Consider the following 17,180-nt stretch of genomic DNA (forward strand, 5'->3'; position numbering starts at 1 on the left):
TTATTATCATTAATATGATATTTTTCATTCAATAATTTTTAAAATTATAATAAAATAAATACGATTAAATTGTATTATTATTATTTTTATTTAATTTGGCACAGCAACACAAATGATTGGGGCTTAATTCTCTAAGTGCCCACTTAACGCAGATGTGCGCCTCTGCTATTTTAATTGCTAGTTCTCCCTTAAAAAAGTTGTATTTGAAATATGAATACACACACTCAAAATTTTTGTTTTTACATTTATAAAATCATACATTTAAAGGACCCTTCTAAATTATACATTTACCCCTTTGGATACGCATGTATTGAAAAAGGGTATGAAAAATGTAAAAAATAAAATAAAAAATAAAAATGAATGGCCTGCTTGAATATAACAACACATGATGGCACATTTTAACTGAACAACATATACAATAAAGGACTAAATAATATGCACTATTTAGGACCAGCATTCTTTTATATTCTATCACAGGCATATGAATCAAACCCTGTTTGATTAGTCAATTCAGGGTGGACAGGATAAGGCAGGCCCCAGGTGGCCCCCTCTATTAAATGACAGATTAGGCAGGGTCCAACTAATTTCTTTAGCCTAATCTTATTAAAGGCAAAACAGCTGTCAACTGTCACCATGTGACTCCAGGAGAGAACCCAAGTGCGTCTGCGTGGCAAGGATAGATGCGACCACTTCATATTCGCCTCCTTCTTTCATTTGTCTCTATAGTGGTCTGTAGTAGCATTTCAGTTCTACACAACTGAGATGTCATTGAAGACAAAATATCCACTGAAGGGTACAAATGTGCGTCATGGTCATTCTACAATCAGAAGCTGGCGTATCTTTATCGTCACTCACCAGACCAACAACCAATCACGGCCCACCTGTTTTCTGAAGCTGAGCCGTGATTGGTCGTTTCCTGAGCAACAGTGATGTCATTTTCAAGCAAGTGGCAAAATGGCTACCCCCTAAAATTGATTAAAAAAAAAAAAAAAAGAAAAGTTTAGATTTTGCTTCTTAATTCATATTCCACAAACTCAATATTAATCAGAATACTGTGTTTAGACTACTGGGGCTGAACATGTTATTGTAAAGAAAATTTGGGTTGACTTCCCTTCTCATCACCGTACTGTAATAAATTTGAGGGAATTGTTTATGTGTGCATATGCCGTATTGTACATGCTTAACTGTAAGCCCTTTATTTTCGACAGCGACGTTGTAGCGTTTGTAAGAGATTCAAGAAGGAGGCTGAGGGTGCCAAGAAAAAGGAAAGCAAAGTGGAACTTGTGGGGTATAACACTGCGGCGTCCAAAACTAAGGCATGGCAACAGGCTGCCGTTCACACTTATTTTTGTCATTGGCTCAGCAACAAATGTGCTCATGCAATCCATGACCAGCAGAGGTTTACACTTCGAATCTGCAAACAGTACCTTTTGGTGAGTAGGGTAGTTGTTGCTGGCTGTATTTGAACCGCTAATTTCATTGGATAAATGTTTGGTTTATGTCACAGGAGATTGTAGTACCCGAGTACAGTACAACCACACACAGTACACACAAATCTTGCCATCAGCACTTTTTGATTGCTCCTCCTCCCTCATAATTGCCAGTGACTGACCCTGGCAAGAGACAAGCCTGGTGAGGGTCCCTCCGCCCTATTTGCTGACAATCCTTGTCAGTGGGCTTGAGGGGCAATTTGGCCGCTGACAAGCCTTCCTCGGTCTCCGGTTACCGGGGGAAGTATACCCCGCATTCAGCCCAGCCATGCGAGACAATCAGAGGTGGCTGAATTCCTTTCTCTTTCTCTTTCTGGTTGTCTTTCCATTTGGCTTATAATTCTCTGGGAGTATCTTCCTCTCTTAACTCTTCTTTTTCCACAATGGACAACGCTGCCTGCTCGCAAGGCTGCAAGGGGCCAGCAAACAATGGGCATATTGTTAATCTGTCCGTAAGAAAGCCTTATCTTGTTGTAGACGTGGTATTAAATTTCGTAGAGGCCCCATGCGGCCAAGCCAGGGGAGGCAGGCGCCGAGAGAGAGAGAGAGAGAGAGAGAGAGAGAGAGAGAGAGAGAGAGAGAGAGAGAGAGAGAGAGAGAGAGAGAGAGATGTAGATAATAAACTGCATAATCTCTTCACCTACTCTTAAAGAGCTTAACCCCATCAGTGGCTGCTGGTCCAGTGGTACCCCGGAATGAGGCAACAAAGGGTTAACATCAACTCATGTAGCTCGTCCTATGCAAGAAGAAGACAGGACTGGATGTTAGAAGGGTTGGAAATAGGAAGTGATGAGGTCACAATTAAGGGAAAACAAGTAGGTGGAATATTGTATCAGGGTTGGGGGCTGTTTAAGATATTATAGTTCGAGGGTCAGAGATGTTATGTTGAAAACGAGATGTTTATTATTGTGTGACGTCTGGGGCCTTCACACCTACATTATTCTACACCTTCAACTTTATTGCTATTTTGAAATTTTATTCCTCACACTTTATTGACGTGCTAATCCTTCAACGATTCTCATCATTCCAACTTCATCATGTTCCAAAAATTCACGGCAGGTGTGCGTGTATTTTTCTCATTCCAAATATTCACGGTTTTCCCAAAATTGCATGTTTTTTTTTTTTTCGATAAAAAATCTCCATTCATTTCCAATGGACTGCTGAACTATTTGCTGTCATTCGAAATTCCAAATGTTCAGATCATTCAATTAACCTTGCAATTCAATCTTATATATACACATTCCATTTAATTCTACATTTTTTACCCAAAAATTCCCCATTCATTTTCATCAATTTAAACAATTTGCTCATATTCTGCATTCAAAAGGTTTATTTAGCTCATTCAGTTCACCTTGGGTATAATGTCCAACATTCCCACATACCAAAATATTGCAAATTTTTCACCAACAGCATTTCACCTAATTCTATATAATAAAATAAATATCATTCAACATCATTGCATATCATTCAAAGTCTTTCAATATTATTCCATATCCTTCAATACCATTCTAAAATGTTATCCAACATATTGCACGTTCTCAATAGTATCATTCAAACTTGTTCTATAATAATGTTCAATATCATTCCAAATCATTTAATATCATTCCACATGTTTGCATAATTTTTCGTTCAGCCACTCAGCTTTCACATGTAATTTCTCCAGAAAGAGAGCTTTTTAATTTTTAACATCAGATCAAATGGTTTCACAATTCCTCACTAGATCATATTAATACCAGCAACTATTAAAATTACTTATGTTTTCAGGAATTAAGCTTTTTTCATTTTATTTATTTTTTTAGCTTTCTTAACTTTGGTTGCGGCCCAGTTGGAATTCCAGGACAGATGGTTTATCAGGGTGAGGGAAAAGAGGATTATAGGGAGCATATTTTATTTAACATTAGACATCACTTCAAAAATACTCATCTGGGGCTCATTTAATTTAAGTTAAAAGACGCCTTTTAAATACACTCAGATGTTTCCAGTTGCTCGAACAAACATGATACCCGATATGCAATTTGATGTATTTATGGACACTTTACGAGCTAATTTGCGTGGGGAAAAGAGACACACAAAAAAAGGGTCCCTCCTGCGGCAAGGATAATTGGGGATTACCTAAATCAGGGGTGTGCATCCAAAGTTCAGATTCCAGAATTCCAACTGGACCCCCACTGTGATTAAAAGAACTAAGATGGTGAATCACATCAGAGGGCAGTAAAGACAAGTGGTACAGTTCAGTTTACATTGCTGTGGTACGATTTGGAAGGATAAACCCGGATCTGACGTCAAGGCGAGCCACCAATGAAACTGACAAAAAAGAATATTATGCTCCGGAAAAGGAAAAACAACAACAATGGAGGACATTGAGAGTTGGCCAATTTTTAGTCAGCAGAGGAAAAAATACTTGAGACCTCACACACCAATTAACGTACCAGTCTAACCCGTTTGTTGCGTCCTGGAGTCCAAAATGCTTACAATCATCAATGCACTGACCAACGTGATCTGGATAGATTGCTAGTCACATTCCCTCTCGTCTCTCTTCAAATTCAACAATAACTCCTTGTGCTGACAAAGCGGGTTAAACAATATTTTCAAAATGTTTGTCTGGCATGAATATGCAATGTATTGTTACTGCGGCTTTTTCGATCAGGGTCTCCTTGGAAACGTGCTGATTTGTGGACTGACTGCTGACAGAAGCTTGGTGGCGAGCCCAGATTGTGGACTGCACACATGCAAGTTAACATAGACACACACACACACACACACACACAAAGATGCACACTGACTTAGCTACTCTCTAGTAGCACCTACTGGAGGAGGTGTGAATCTACAGAGATTGTCTGAAAGGGAATGCAGAGCAACACGCACGTGAAGGTAAATACATGTACTGTATGCCTATTATATAGATTATGATTATACAAGTTATATGCATGTGAGTTATGCATTTTCTAAACTTAAATGCATTCAAATAATGCAGAAAGTCAATGTAAACACTATATATATATATTTTTTTTTAATTTGTGCAGCTCGTATTGTCAACATACATTTAAACTCAAAAACACAATACTTCATTGAAAACTACTTTAATTTACGCATTTTTACATACATTATATTTACATAATACTGTAGTTCCTTCAACTGTTTATACGGCATTTGGAAATAATTTATAATGTGTGCTTTTTGGGGGAGGGGGGGGTAATTTAATATAATTAGTAGACTAATCAGGGATGTGATTTGACCAAAGTGAAATTATCTGAAAATTTAGCCGGGGGTCTGGGGGCTAGCTGGTGGGGGGACCCGGAGCTCATGGGTTTTCCGTGTTTTTAAGTACTTTCAATGCACTCAAATGACAAAGAAATAGACAAAACAACAGCATAAATTTTCAATGTATATTGAACTATCCCATATAAAATGGCAGTTTTAGTCAACTCAAAATCAGTCACATTCAAAAACATTGGACTGCCTTTGCTTTTAAAAACTATCACTGAGAATATCATCATATCTAACTAATGTGATTACTAAGTTAACACATAAATAATGTTGAAGAGTTCAAATTTCATGAACAAATAATTGTATCATGACCAAATGAAAAGTAACTCATATTAGAGCATACCACAAATGTCTTTGTTATAGCAGAAGATGTTATCTGTCGGAGTCATGTGCATACACAATGAACTACAAAAAAACAAAAAAAAAAAAAAATAAAAAAAATCGGAATTTTTTTTTTTGGGGGGGAGATAAAAAAAAAAAGCGGAATTCCGCGAATTAGCGGAAAGATCACATCCCTGAATAATAATTAACAGTATAATTACTTTAATTATTGTGTATTTTAAAATGTTTAATTTAGGAATGTTCGATACCACTTTTTTTTTCAGACCGATACCAATACAAGTACTCAACTCTTGAGTAGTCGCTCATACTGATGCTAAGAACTTATACCACTAGTACTTGTGATACATAGATTTTGCAACAAAAACACACACAACCCCAAAAGACAATTTTAAGAAAAACCTATATATCCCAACATGGCATTTTCCCTTAAAATTGCATGGAATTAATGGCAATTTTTATCCATCCATCCATTCATTTTCTTAACCCAATCAGCCACCATCTCAAATACCAATAATTTGAAATTCGTCTGGGTATCAGCCTGATACCGATACCTGGAATCACTACTCACCGATCTAGTTTAATTATTGGAACTGCTTACATAAATGCTTGGGTTTATTATTTTAATCATGTTTTACGTTAAATTATTATCATGACATAACCATATGTCAGTTGAAAGTATACAAGTGACCCAATATGGTTCTTACTTCAAACGTGGCTACAAAAAATAAAAAGTATGCACATTATACAAATGTCCTATCTAGCAATATCGGACAGGAGAGATAAAGGGATGAATACAGGAGATGCTTCAGATGTCCGGCAAAAAAAAATGTAAAGCTTTCCAAAGCAGTGATGCATCATCCACAGAGGCAACATTAGCTCACATTTTCCTTGAGTGAAATAGAAATGAAGAGAATACATAAACATGGCAGGTACTTATCAGATGACAGCAATACTTCACTAGGTCACTTCAAGGAAATATGAGAGGGGAGCGACATTACCAAAACAAAAATCAATGATTATTCTTTTTTTTTTGTATTGTGCATGTTGACGTAAAAACAAAGCGAGTGTATGGCGGAATATGAATGGCCGCGTGTGTAGAGATGTCGTGTGCTTGTCTTTATTTATTAGAGGACAATCAGGATCAATGTCTTGGAGGCTGTCCATGCACATTACATGCATAATCCCTGCTGCAGGTTCATTAGCTGGTTATTTATGTAGACAGCAGCGGTTGTCTGCTTGCGGTGGTCACGTAAAGTAGCGTGCAGATTAGGAGCTATTGGTAACACGGCAACTCAACCATAAAGTTAGCAGGAGATTGCACAAAAATCTGATTACATCTGTAACATGAATAAATGAATACATAAATGCAATACGATGGAAGTAGCAAAGTCCCCTGAAGTTAGACATGGGTGCGTTTCCATTACCCTCAGTTTGGCACAAAGCAAGTTTCGCAAAAGCAAGCTGGTAATGGAAACAAATGATTTTAGAAAAAACTCTCAAATATCGCCAAAAAGTTTTTACGCTCTCATGAGGTGGTTTTAGAGATGTGTCGAAATAGAAGTATTTCGCAAAAGTGTAACGAAAACACTTTTTGGGCATTCCCTGCAGTCATGTGACCCCCCCCCCCCCCCCCCCAGCAAGTAGGAAAGGAAGTAGGAAGTACGGGGTAGTGGTGGGCATGACAGTTCTTTTAAGTGAACTAAATCTTTATAATCAGTTCATTAAAAAGAACCGTTCAAAAGATTCGTTCATCAAATCGTTCATCGAATCGTTCATCGAATCGTTCATCGAATCGTTCGTCTACGCAACACCCCGCCGGCACGGACGAAAAAAAATATATATATATAGATATTTTTTTTAATTAAAAATAAAACACACAGTTAATGTTGTGTTGCTATATTTGTTGTCATGAGTGTGTTTCTATCAAAAACAAAAGTACGTTCACTCACTGAATCATTCCTGGACCGGAATTGGCAACACGTTCCCTCACTGACTCGTTCACTCGCTGATCCGCGTTGGCTAATGCCAAAAGCATGGGAGTACGTTCACCCGGCCACTCGCTGTCGTGTCGAAGCTGGAGGGGATAACAAGTCTTTTTAAGCACAAAGTGATTCAGCTATGGAGTCAATATGCTGCCGTTCAATGCACCTCCCATATCGCCCCGGGCAACGAGCAAACGAGCGACATACGGCGCACGTTGTCGTTGAAATCCATCCGTCCGCACCATAACACTAAATGCCCGAACCCGCCCGATGATGGGAGGGAGATGTTTTTAAAGTAATATTAAGAACTCCGGGCGTCTGTCTTCCGTAAACATCATGTGCACCTCCTACGGAACTGCGAGATCCCGCGAGAATTGCGCCTCAGAAGCGAAACGCTCTTCAATGGAAACACCGTCAAGTCGAAATTGTACTTTATCGAAATAGTACAATATTGCTTTCATTTTGGCGAAAAACTGTAATGGAAACGCACATATGTTGGAAAAAAACAACAACCCTGCGACTGAAGTGGACCATTTGCAAAATTTATAATTGGCGCCATCTACCACACATCTACCGACACAATGCAACGTAAACGCCACCCTATCAAGTATCAGGTTTTGAGGCTCCAGATAACATATTGTACTGTGTTACTTTTTACTAAACTATAGTACAATTGTGCGATTGTCAAAGAAGAATGCCACAAATAAGAGACAAAAACTAAACAAAAAAGCAGTGGGAATATTATGAGAGGAAGGATTCACCACCACGTTCAAAGATGCATTTTGTTTTCACACATGATGGTTAAAAAAAATAAAAATACTCAGGTTGTGGTCCAGGTTTATAATCCCAACACACATCACATTAATAACAACAACAACAAAAACACTCCAAAGTTGCATCTTGACGCAAAGTAACTGGATTAACGAGCCCCAGAGATTCACTGAAAGGAAATGTCCACCAGGTAGGCAGATTTCTGCCGGCGTAATCTTTTTCGGTTAATGGCCTGACTTACTCAAGCGCTACCAATCAATACGCTGCGGAGGTAAACTTGCTGAAGTTACTCTCTGGTAATGGCACACCTCACAGCAGCAACATGAGTGACAAGACGGGAGGAGTTCATAATCATGTGTGGGACATACAAATGTGACCTTGGTGAAGAAGAACATGTGGCCCGCCCCCTCAAAGCAGGGAAAATGTGTAAAAAAAAATAAAATAAAAAATAAGTCAAGGGGGGTGTGAGGACGATACAAGGGACACATTTGAGAAATATGATGTCAGTGAGATAATTGTGAGAATTAGGGGCCTTTGGGACCCCCTGTGGTCCATTACAGCAAATCCAGGAAGTAGATTGACCCCAGAAGACTGAAGCTTTCTGGTGCTTCTGTATATAGACTGTATGTGTGTGTTTTGTTTGTGCGTGTGTGTTCGACAAGTACTTGCAAAAGTATTGGGACATTCTACCAGTTGGACATAGCATGCAAATGATTAAAATCAACTTCCAATATCTTATGTTTTTACATTAGGCTATTATTAAATGTAAAAAACAAAACAAAAAAACAACAACAAAAATAAGGTATGGATAATTTCAGGTATATTTCTTCAGAAAATTACGGTTGAATGAATTTGACGACTTTTAAAATACCGTTATTCCAAAGATGTTCCATAGTATAAAGTAAGCAAGAATTTAAAGGCACTTAAAGCAAAAGTAAAAATCCAAAATGTCTTAGTAAGATGAAGAATTGAGATTCAGGAGGAACAAAGTCAAACTCGTGATTGATTAGGTGTACGTCTCAAAACTTTTGTCCATCTCAAGTATGTGTTATGTCCATGCCTTCAGTGGAGTCTTAATGCTGCCCGTCTCACACTCCTCAACACCAGAGATAGCACAAGTTGGGATTTTTCTCACACTCACGCACACACAGGAAGTAGAGGTGCTGGGGAAGCCCACTTTTATCTAACACACACACACACACACACACATACACGGATCAGCTCTGCTTTCTGTCTCCAACATTAAAACCTCAGTGGTCTATTTTCATTTGGACATCAAGCGTGCAAGGGAGGAAATCACTCGATACCTCGGGTTGAGAAGCAGTTGTGGTCGTTCACAAGAAGGGGACTTCCACATTTTTGGGGAGAGGAAACTGAAATCAATTCAAGTGACATATGAGGAACATCACTTGCACTGTGCATGCTTTGTGTCCTTCTACATTACACGGGCAGACAAAAAGCACATCACTGAAGCTGTTGCAGAACAATGGCTTGACACTGCAGTGCTGCCCTTAATACTTGACATTTATTATTACTTGGGAAACATACCTGTAATATTGTTTACACCTGTAAAAGCAAGCCATATTTATCCTTTGCTGTCATGCTTCGGTTCTGATTGGGTTTTTGTTTGTTACGGGCGGTCTTTTTGTTTTTGTCATGTGTTTCTGGCTTCTTCCCTTGTCTCGTTATGTCTAACCACGTCCACCTGTGTGTGTCTTCCCTTCCCAGTGTGTATGTGTGTATTTCAGGTGTGTCTCATTAGTGTTGGTGTATTGATGCCCCGCCCACACGAAAGCCAGTTTCAATGTATCCTCACAAGTTTCTTACCGTTTATACTTTTGCAGCAAAATATTTTGCTTCCTTATTCCCACGTTCAACAAGCGGTGTTGTACTTGAATCACCCGCCACTGTCACTTCTCCCGTGTTTGTCTTTTTCATGTTGTTTCGATACATGCAAAGCCATGTTTGTTCTGTAGATTGCAATAAAGTTAGGGGGAAAAAAGTGTTTGTCTTCTACGCTTTCCGTTAACTCCCTGTGGCTGCGCTACAGCGCCACTCCTGACTTGGCATATACATTGCAGCCGTTAAACGTCCTCAGCGTCTTCTTTTGGACACACGCAAGTCTTGAAATGCTTCTGTGTGTACGAGAATTGGTTTAAGGAACCAAGCCGGCTTTGCTTCCGTCTGGACGGGGCCTTAGTCTGTTGTGTTTGTCCAGTCGATGTGGGTGCATTGTCTACCTTCGTCACAGCCAAGAGTCTTCGTAACAGCCACGTCGTCTTAGTCACAGCCGAGTCGTCTTTGTCACAGTCGGGTCGTCTTCGTCACAGCCACTCCACAGCAAGTCAAGTCAAGGTAAATCAGGTCTAGTCGCATCCTGACCAGTCATGGCGACCGGTCTAGTCACATTTTGACCAGTGATGGCGGCCAGTCTAGTCGCGTCCCGTCCAGTCATGGCAACCAGTGCAGTCGCGTCCCATCCAGTCATGGCGACCAGTCCAGTCACATCCCGTCCAGTCATGGTTGTCTGCTCACCTTTTCCCCTATGTTTCATTAACGTACCACACATTTCACTTGTTTGGTGTTTCACTGCCTCATTTTCCTGTATTTGGGTCCACCATCACCTCAATCACTCACGTCCCACATGACACTTTGTTAAAAATGTATTAAGTGTAATATTCTTAACTGTTATACAACTGTCGGTCAGGCAAATGAAGCACGACATGAAAAGGAATTCCCATCCCGTACAAAGGGGCAAGAAAGCGATTAAGCACTGGGGGAAACCCTGCAGGGTAAGAGTGAGTGAGCATCAAAAGTTTTCCATCGCACTCACTTTTTGATCCATTAATGTTATTTTCACTACCATAAGCATAACATCATCCATCCACATGCAGCAACCGCACACCCTCATCAGAGTGTTGTCTTGTTTTGCAACTCAAACCCATACTTTCGTCTTAATGCTTACCAAAAAAAAAAAAAAAACTTACTTCATATTCCACAATTGTGTAGATTATGATATTGATCGTGCAGCTCTCTGTAAAAGCATTATAAATATAAAGAGCATTTCTCCATTAATGGAGAGTAGGAAGCTGGCTAATGCTAATGAGCCTCAGAGTGCCCATTCCAGTCCATTAAGGGCTCTTAGCACTGGGAAATGATGGTGTTGTCGCGCGGAGGGAAAAAAAAACTAACACGGGCCACACGGGCCCACAGTGTGCACACAGCCGGGCTATGATGAATGCTGCTAATGGACTTTCTGTACATCGGCGAGGAGGGGGAAACATATTTATTGCTGTATGCATGAAAAATTGAATTTATTTGAGGATCTGATTTCTAATGGGTGATATGAAAGAGGAGAGCTTTTTTAAAGTTCTGAAAAGTTGCAAGATTTTATGATGGTTGGAAACGTTGTGTGTAGATTTACTTTATTTGGCAAAAAGGAGACATTTTTCATTGCAACTATTGGAAACAATAGTTTTGGTTTCAAATGATATCAGGCACAAAATGAGAATTTTTGATCATGCCAATTTTTTATTTTAATTTAAGATTGAATAATACAATTTAGGTCAAATTCAGATACGTTCAACTGATCTTCCAACTTCCATGGACTATTAATCTCTTCTCATTTCAATACATGATAATGAACAATAAATGGCACGTCAGTTCCTTGCCTGTCTTTAAATTCTTCAAATTATTGTTTGAAATCTGAGCCTGACTGATATTGGATAATACCAAAGGCAATAAGCTTGAGGTATTACATTTCATTCTTACATCGTTTTGTCACCTCTCTACAAGCCATTAAAGCCTTCAAGGCTATTGTTCATCGTCAAGCCTGTAAAGATACAGTTTTGAAAAGAAAAAAAGTGATACTGTAAGACACGACCCTGTCACCTTTGAAATGGCAGAACCTTGACACACCCCTTCCAACAATGATCACTGACTTAGGAGAGACTATCTAAAAATCTGTAATTCTCAGTTTTGCTATTCATTGTGATTTGATGAGGCACAAAATGTTAATTTTGACTGTGACGCTTATTTTAAAAAGCCAAAAGAAAGCAATCTATTTGAAGGGTGCTTTTTTTTTTGTGTCTTGGACTAAACTTGTCTAACTGATTGTGCTTAATGCCTGTGTAAAAAAAAAGAAGGGGGGAAAAAGTGGTGTGTGGGGGTCCCAGTGAAGTACCTGACTGGAGCCAGTGGGGATGAAAAGGTTGGACTTATACAATGAGAACGGAACAAGAGGGTAGAACATGGGATGAGGGCATCAGGGATGCCTGGATTGTGCTGCTGACTGCGTGAAAGAGAGAAGAAACAAATGGATAATGTGGTGGAGGGGGAGGGGGTCGAGAGGGGGAGGGGGTCGAAAAGGGGAGGGTGCTACCTGTCTGCAGAATCCGGCCTGAAACGTTACCCCTCTGCATTGTTCACTGACGGACTCAACAAGACACAGTCAAGAAGCAACCAGCCAAGCCGCGGATCAAATGATTCTCACACAGAAAAGATTTACCCTGCGACCCCTAACACCCCCCCAACTTGCCCCTGTTTAGCCCCCCCCCACATTGCTCTACAACTTCCAGAGCTGAGGTGAAATCTGAAACACAACAATCCCAAAACACTAAATCTCAAAAGCCCACGCTGCCAATGCCCCTTGTCGCACAAAGGGGCCCGCGAGCACACTAAATGCCCATTCAAGCTACAACACGCTCTCTCTCACACACAAACACACACACACGGACGCTCGGGGCTGAGAAGTGAGATGAAGAAGTTGAGAAGAAGCAGGTCTGCGCGTGAGGGAGGTCTGCTCTGATCCAGGATGGCGACCAGAAGGAGAGAGCGTGGGAGGGAAACGCCAAGAGGAGAAGAGAGGCAATGATGTCAAACGCAAGACTGGAAAAAAAGGTATGCTCTAACTTAGATTTGAACCATTTAGTCCCGTGAACAAAGGGTCCTATTCAGTAAGAAACAGTTCTGTGTTGGAGCTTCTGTTATTAAAGAGAAAGATGCACTTGTGTTATTTATCTACTTGTTTCCAACCTATGGTGCATAGATAGTTTTCTGTAGGAAAAATGGTATTTAAAGGGGAATACAACCCCAAAAATGTCTTTACTATATAATCTATGTGCCCCAACTTGTGTAAACATGGTATTCTGATTGTTATTGTGTTTGTGGAACACAAACTAAGCAGCAGAACCACTTGTTTTTCCCCATCTCAGGGGCGGCCATTTTGCCACTTGTTGTTGACTGAAAATGACTTCACAGTTGCTCAGGGAACGACCAATCACGGTTCAGCTTGTGAACGTCACATTACCAAAACCCAGAAAAATAGGTGAGCCGTGTTTGGTTGTTCCCTAAGCCATGAGCAACTGTGATGTCGACAGAAAGTGGCAAAATGGCCGCCCCTTGAGATGGATAAAAACGGCTGGATTTTGCTGCTTAGTTAATATTCCTCAGCGTTAACCAGAACACTATGTTTAGACTAGTGGGACTGCACAAAATATTTGATTTGAATTTTTTATTTTTTTTTTAAAAAATCAGCGAATCAAATTCTATCGGATTCTTACATCTCTTTTGAAAAACAAGAAACAAGAGTTTTGGAGGACCTCCCAAAAGAAGGCTACATATCAATGAGTGAACCTTAGGCTAAGCTCCGCCTCCCTAAACAGGCTTAGCTAGGTGGAGGACTTTCACTGTGGCAGCAGCTAAGCGGCTACATGATCCCTTTGCATTGCTCACATACTTAACCTGCTCGCAGGACTTTCCAGCCTAAGGGCTCTTTGTCACGACTTGCAAATGATTTTTCAGTGATACAAAAAAAAAACGTCTGAATGCTTTGGATAGTTTACAGATGCAGGAGATAGCCAATGAATGAACATCATTATGAATGAGGAGAATCAGAATTACAAAGAGGCCAGCGCGGTCTTTGCATGATGCATTTGGCCACAACCAGAACACTTCAACTTTCTCCACAGCCACGTCAACACCTTTTGTGGATTGCCAACAGCCCTGCACGTCGAAAAGCGACGCTCGGGTGCTTTTTTTTTCACACCTTGATTCAAACAACGATTGAGAATAGGCCTAACGACACATAAAAGTGCATATACGGTTAACCAAACTCATCAAGATAGCATTGGTGATGAACCATAGATAAATATTTAAAGATAAACTTTCACATCCAAGAGAGCATTGATTTAATTGTGGAATTAGTGTATATACAGTAAATATATCTCATAATCTTAACAGCGCTGCATTATTTGCTGTGTCTGACATTGACCAGCAGGTTCTTCATGTCCTTTCTCTGATCATCTGTCTGACCCAAATTAGCAAGGAAACTGCAAAGTCAGCGTGACTGACATACGGCAATTTTATTGGGCTCTGGGGCACAAACGATTGTGATGATTTTAAATGGTCGTGTAAATGTGTAACGTGAGCAGGCACAGAAACCGAGTACCGTATTTCCACATATTTTGACTGGGGGGGGAATTTTATTACTCAACTGCAATGAGGTGTTTGGTACTTTAGTTGAGTCAGTGTCATATTACACAGTGTATAGATTTGCATGCAGCTTACAAAAATCCAAAGGACTGTTATGTAGAATTGAAAAAAAATGACAAGAACCAAGGAATGTATAATCAGTGCCCACTTCAGAGATCTGCGATTTCCACCACATCATCTGCCTGTGGTGGTCTGCTTGGAGGTTCTAATAAACATACATACATACTGCAAATATTTTTTTTTGCTTCCGCCATGTCAAGGACTGTGCGCCTCTTGCTCGCCAATTTTAAACAGAATGAGAAGAGCTGCTTCTAATGGCGAAAATACTAAACCCAAGTCTAACCTGCCCACTGTGATTTAGACTGCATCTTGCTATGAAAGAAAAACAGTAAAAAATAAAATGTCTAGAAAAATCACAAATTACACACATGCTTATTAAAGAGGGGCAGATGTAAGTTTAACTTATTTCTGCCCCTTCAAAAAAAAAAAATTTTTTTTTTTTAAAGAATGAATTACAAATTCTGAATTGAAAAATTGAAAGAAGAGTGCTGAATGTCCATGAGCTTAAGTGTGCAATTGTTCGACTCACCACAGGCACTGACAACCTGTTCTACACCACTTGACAACACAGATTTGGATGTCAATAAAAAGGATCAATCCCAGAAGTGATTCATTAAAAAAACAATGTGTGATGATCCGTCTTCGAAAATTCAAAGTGCAGTTGTTTGACCCACAAGGTCAATGTGGTCATAGCCTGAGGACATTCGAGAACAGACACACAGAGAGGACATCTAATCACACAGCAGGCCCAAAAGACAATATCTCTTTAATGACATACTATTGGCCTGGCTGACCAGCAACTAGATTAGAGGCTAAGTCGGCGAGCAGCAGACCAAAAGACAAACAAGCGAGGTGGGCCGGGCGGGACGGGAAGAGGTGGGTGACACGGCGCGGCCAGTTGTATCCCACGATTAGCCCTTTGTGTCCGGGCCTTCTTGGACCTAATCAAAAGACTAGGCCAGGTCTAATAGGTAGAAGTGATGGCTCAGTAAAAGGGGGAACCGGGTCAGTGGGTGGGCCCCGACGGGGTCTTTGTACTGCCCTTTCCTCACCCCACTAATTAGCTGACATCGAAGGTGGAGGATGGAGCGGAGGGGAGGGAGGAGTTAAGGGGAGGAAGGGGAGGACAGAGGTGAAGATTGGAGGCAACAGATGGAGAACAACTGTGCAAAGCAAAGTGTGTGTGTGTGTGTGTGTGTGTGTGGGGGGGGGGGGGGGGGGGGGGTGTTCATGCTACTGTTACAGCACACTTGACACGGGAAGACACGGCGAGATGCAAAGTGTCACATAATCACGGCCACCTCAACATAACGCCATAAATGCTTAGTCGAGCTGATGAACAGCCCTCAAGTCCTCCAGTAAAAAAAAAATAAAAAATAATAATAATAAAAACAGCCCTCAAGTCCTACGGTTGCATTCACAATAGCCGGAATTATGAATGCACCTGAAACCGTCACGCTGCATCCACGTGTGAACACACTGTATAAGGTTAATGAGTTTATGAGTATCACAAAAGATTTCATTTATTTATTTATTTTTGTGTTCAATAGGCCCTCCCAAAATAATATTTTTTTTTCTCTGTACTTGTGTATAATACAGTCCCACAATTTTCTCCTTTATCAAAGTGTATAATATGAATGGATGAAGATTCCAAACATACCAGTAAAGTGCAACTGCTTGTCAATAGGGATGTTTGATATCATTTTTTTTTTACAGACTGATACCAGTACAAATACTCAACTCTTGAGGAGTCACCAACACCGATATCAGCTACTGATACTACTAGTACGTACTTTTGATACATCAAATTTGCCCAAAAAACAATGACACGCACTGTAATTTTAAAAAAAGAATTATATATCACAATATAGCATTTTTCCTTAAAATTGCATGAAGTTAATGCCAATTTTCTCACCCATCCCTACTTTTAAATTCCGGTTATAAACTATGCTCTTGTGCATGTGCCAATACCAGGTATAGGCATCCTTGCAAAGCCAGTCTTATTTTAAGGTCTCTGTACTTGTGATTGGTCGCTGTCTTGTGGTCGTTTTATGATCAGGGACTAGAAATAAAAAAATTGAAGAATAGAAAATTGCCATTTTGCAATTCCAAGGAAAAATGCTATATTGAAATATATAAGTATTGCCTAAAAATCATCTGCCATTGTTTTTGGGGGGAATTTTGTGTACTAGTGGTATCGGTATTTGGTATTGCATCTGTGACTACTCAAGTTGAGTATTCCTACTGTTTCCCATTTATTAGCAGTTCTAATTGTGAATATAAGTATAAAAATAAGTTAATCACAAGATTACATGAAAACAAAAACTCTATGTTACCAAATCCGTGATAAAGCTTCTTCTCTTCAGACCCGTCTTTTAGTGTCACACACAAAAAGCCGCATGAAGCATGTTATATTAATATTTTGCAAGATTAAATCCATGATGGCAATTTTAACTCAATATCGTGCACACCTTTATAGACAGATTCCTTGATTGGGATCAAAATCTGAATTGTCAAAATACTAAAAACCTTATCTTTGTGATAACGTTTGAGTGACGTGTCCATCGTTTTCCAATAAATTGGTTTATGTAAATATAGGAAGGTAAAAAAGGCAATGAAAAAGGACCTGCTATCGGTTGCAGACTGAGAGGGCCTGGATGGATTCAACAGGCTGACAGCAGCAGTGAAAAATGATTGACATTCAGCCCCACAAACAATTAGCATTCCCGCTTTCCTCATGTTAACTGGCCTAATGCACTAAAGTCTCTAAAAGACG

General features: G+C 39.9%; 1 long non-coding RNA gene across 2 annotated transcripts in view; it reads right to left on the reverse strand.

Annotated features, from left to right (window-relative positions):
- Window positions 1-411: 411 nt before the first annotated feature.
- Window positions 412-17,180, reverse strand: part of LOC144050446 (uncharacterized) — an 81,148-nt gene continuing 64,379 nt past the window's right edge. The window contains exons 4-6 of one of the 2 annotated variants that reach the window (XR_013293849.1): window positions 2,135-2,226; window positions 856-965; window positions 412-786 (exon numbers count right to left, since the gene is read on the reverse strand). This is a non-coding gene — a long non-coding RNA (uncharacterized LOC144050446). Of the gene's footprint in view, window positions 966-2,134; window positions 2,227-17,180 lie in introns of both variants that reach the window. The other variant, XR_013293848.1, reaches the window with a different exon arrangement.

Source organism: Vanacampus margaritifer, chromosome 4 (assembly GCF_051991255.1).
Source record: "Vanacampus margaritifer isolate UIUO_Vmar chromosome 4, RoL_Vmar_1.0, whole genome shotgun sequence".
Lineage (NCBI taxonomy): Eukaryota > Metazoa > Chordata > Actinopteri > Syngnathiformes > Syngnathidae > Vanacampus > Vanacampus margaritifer.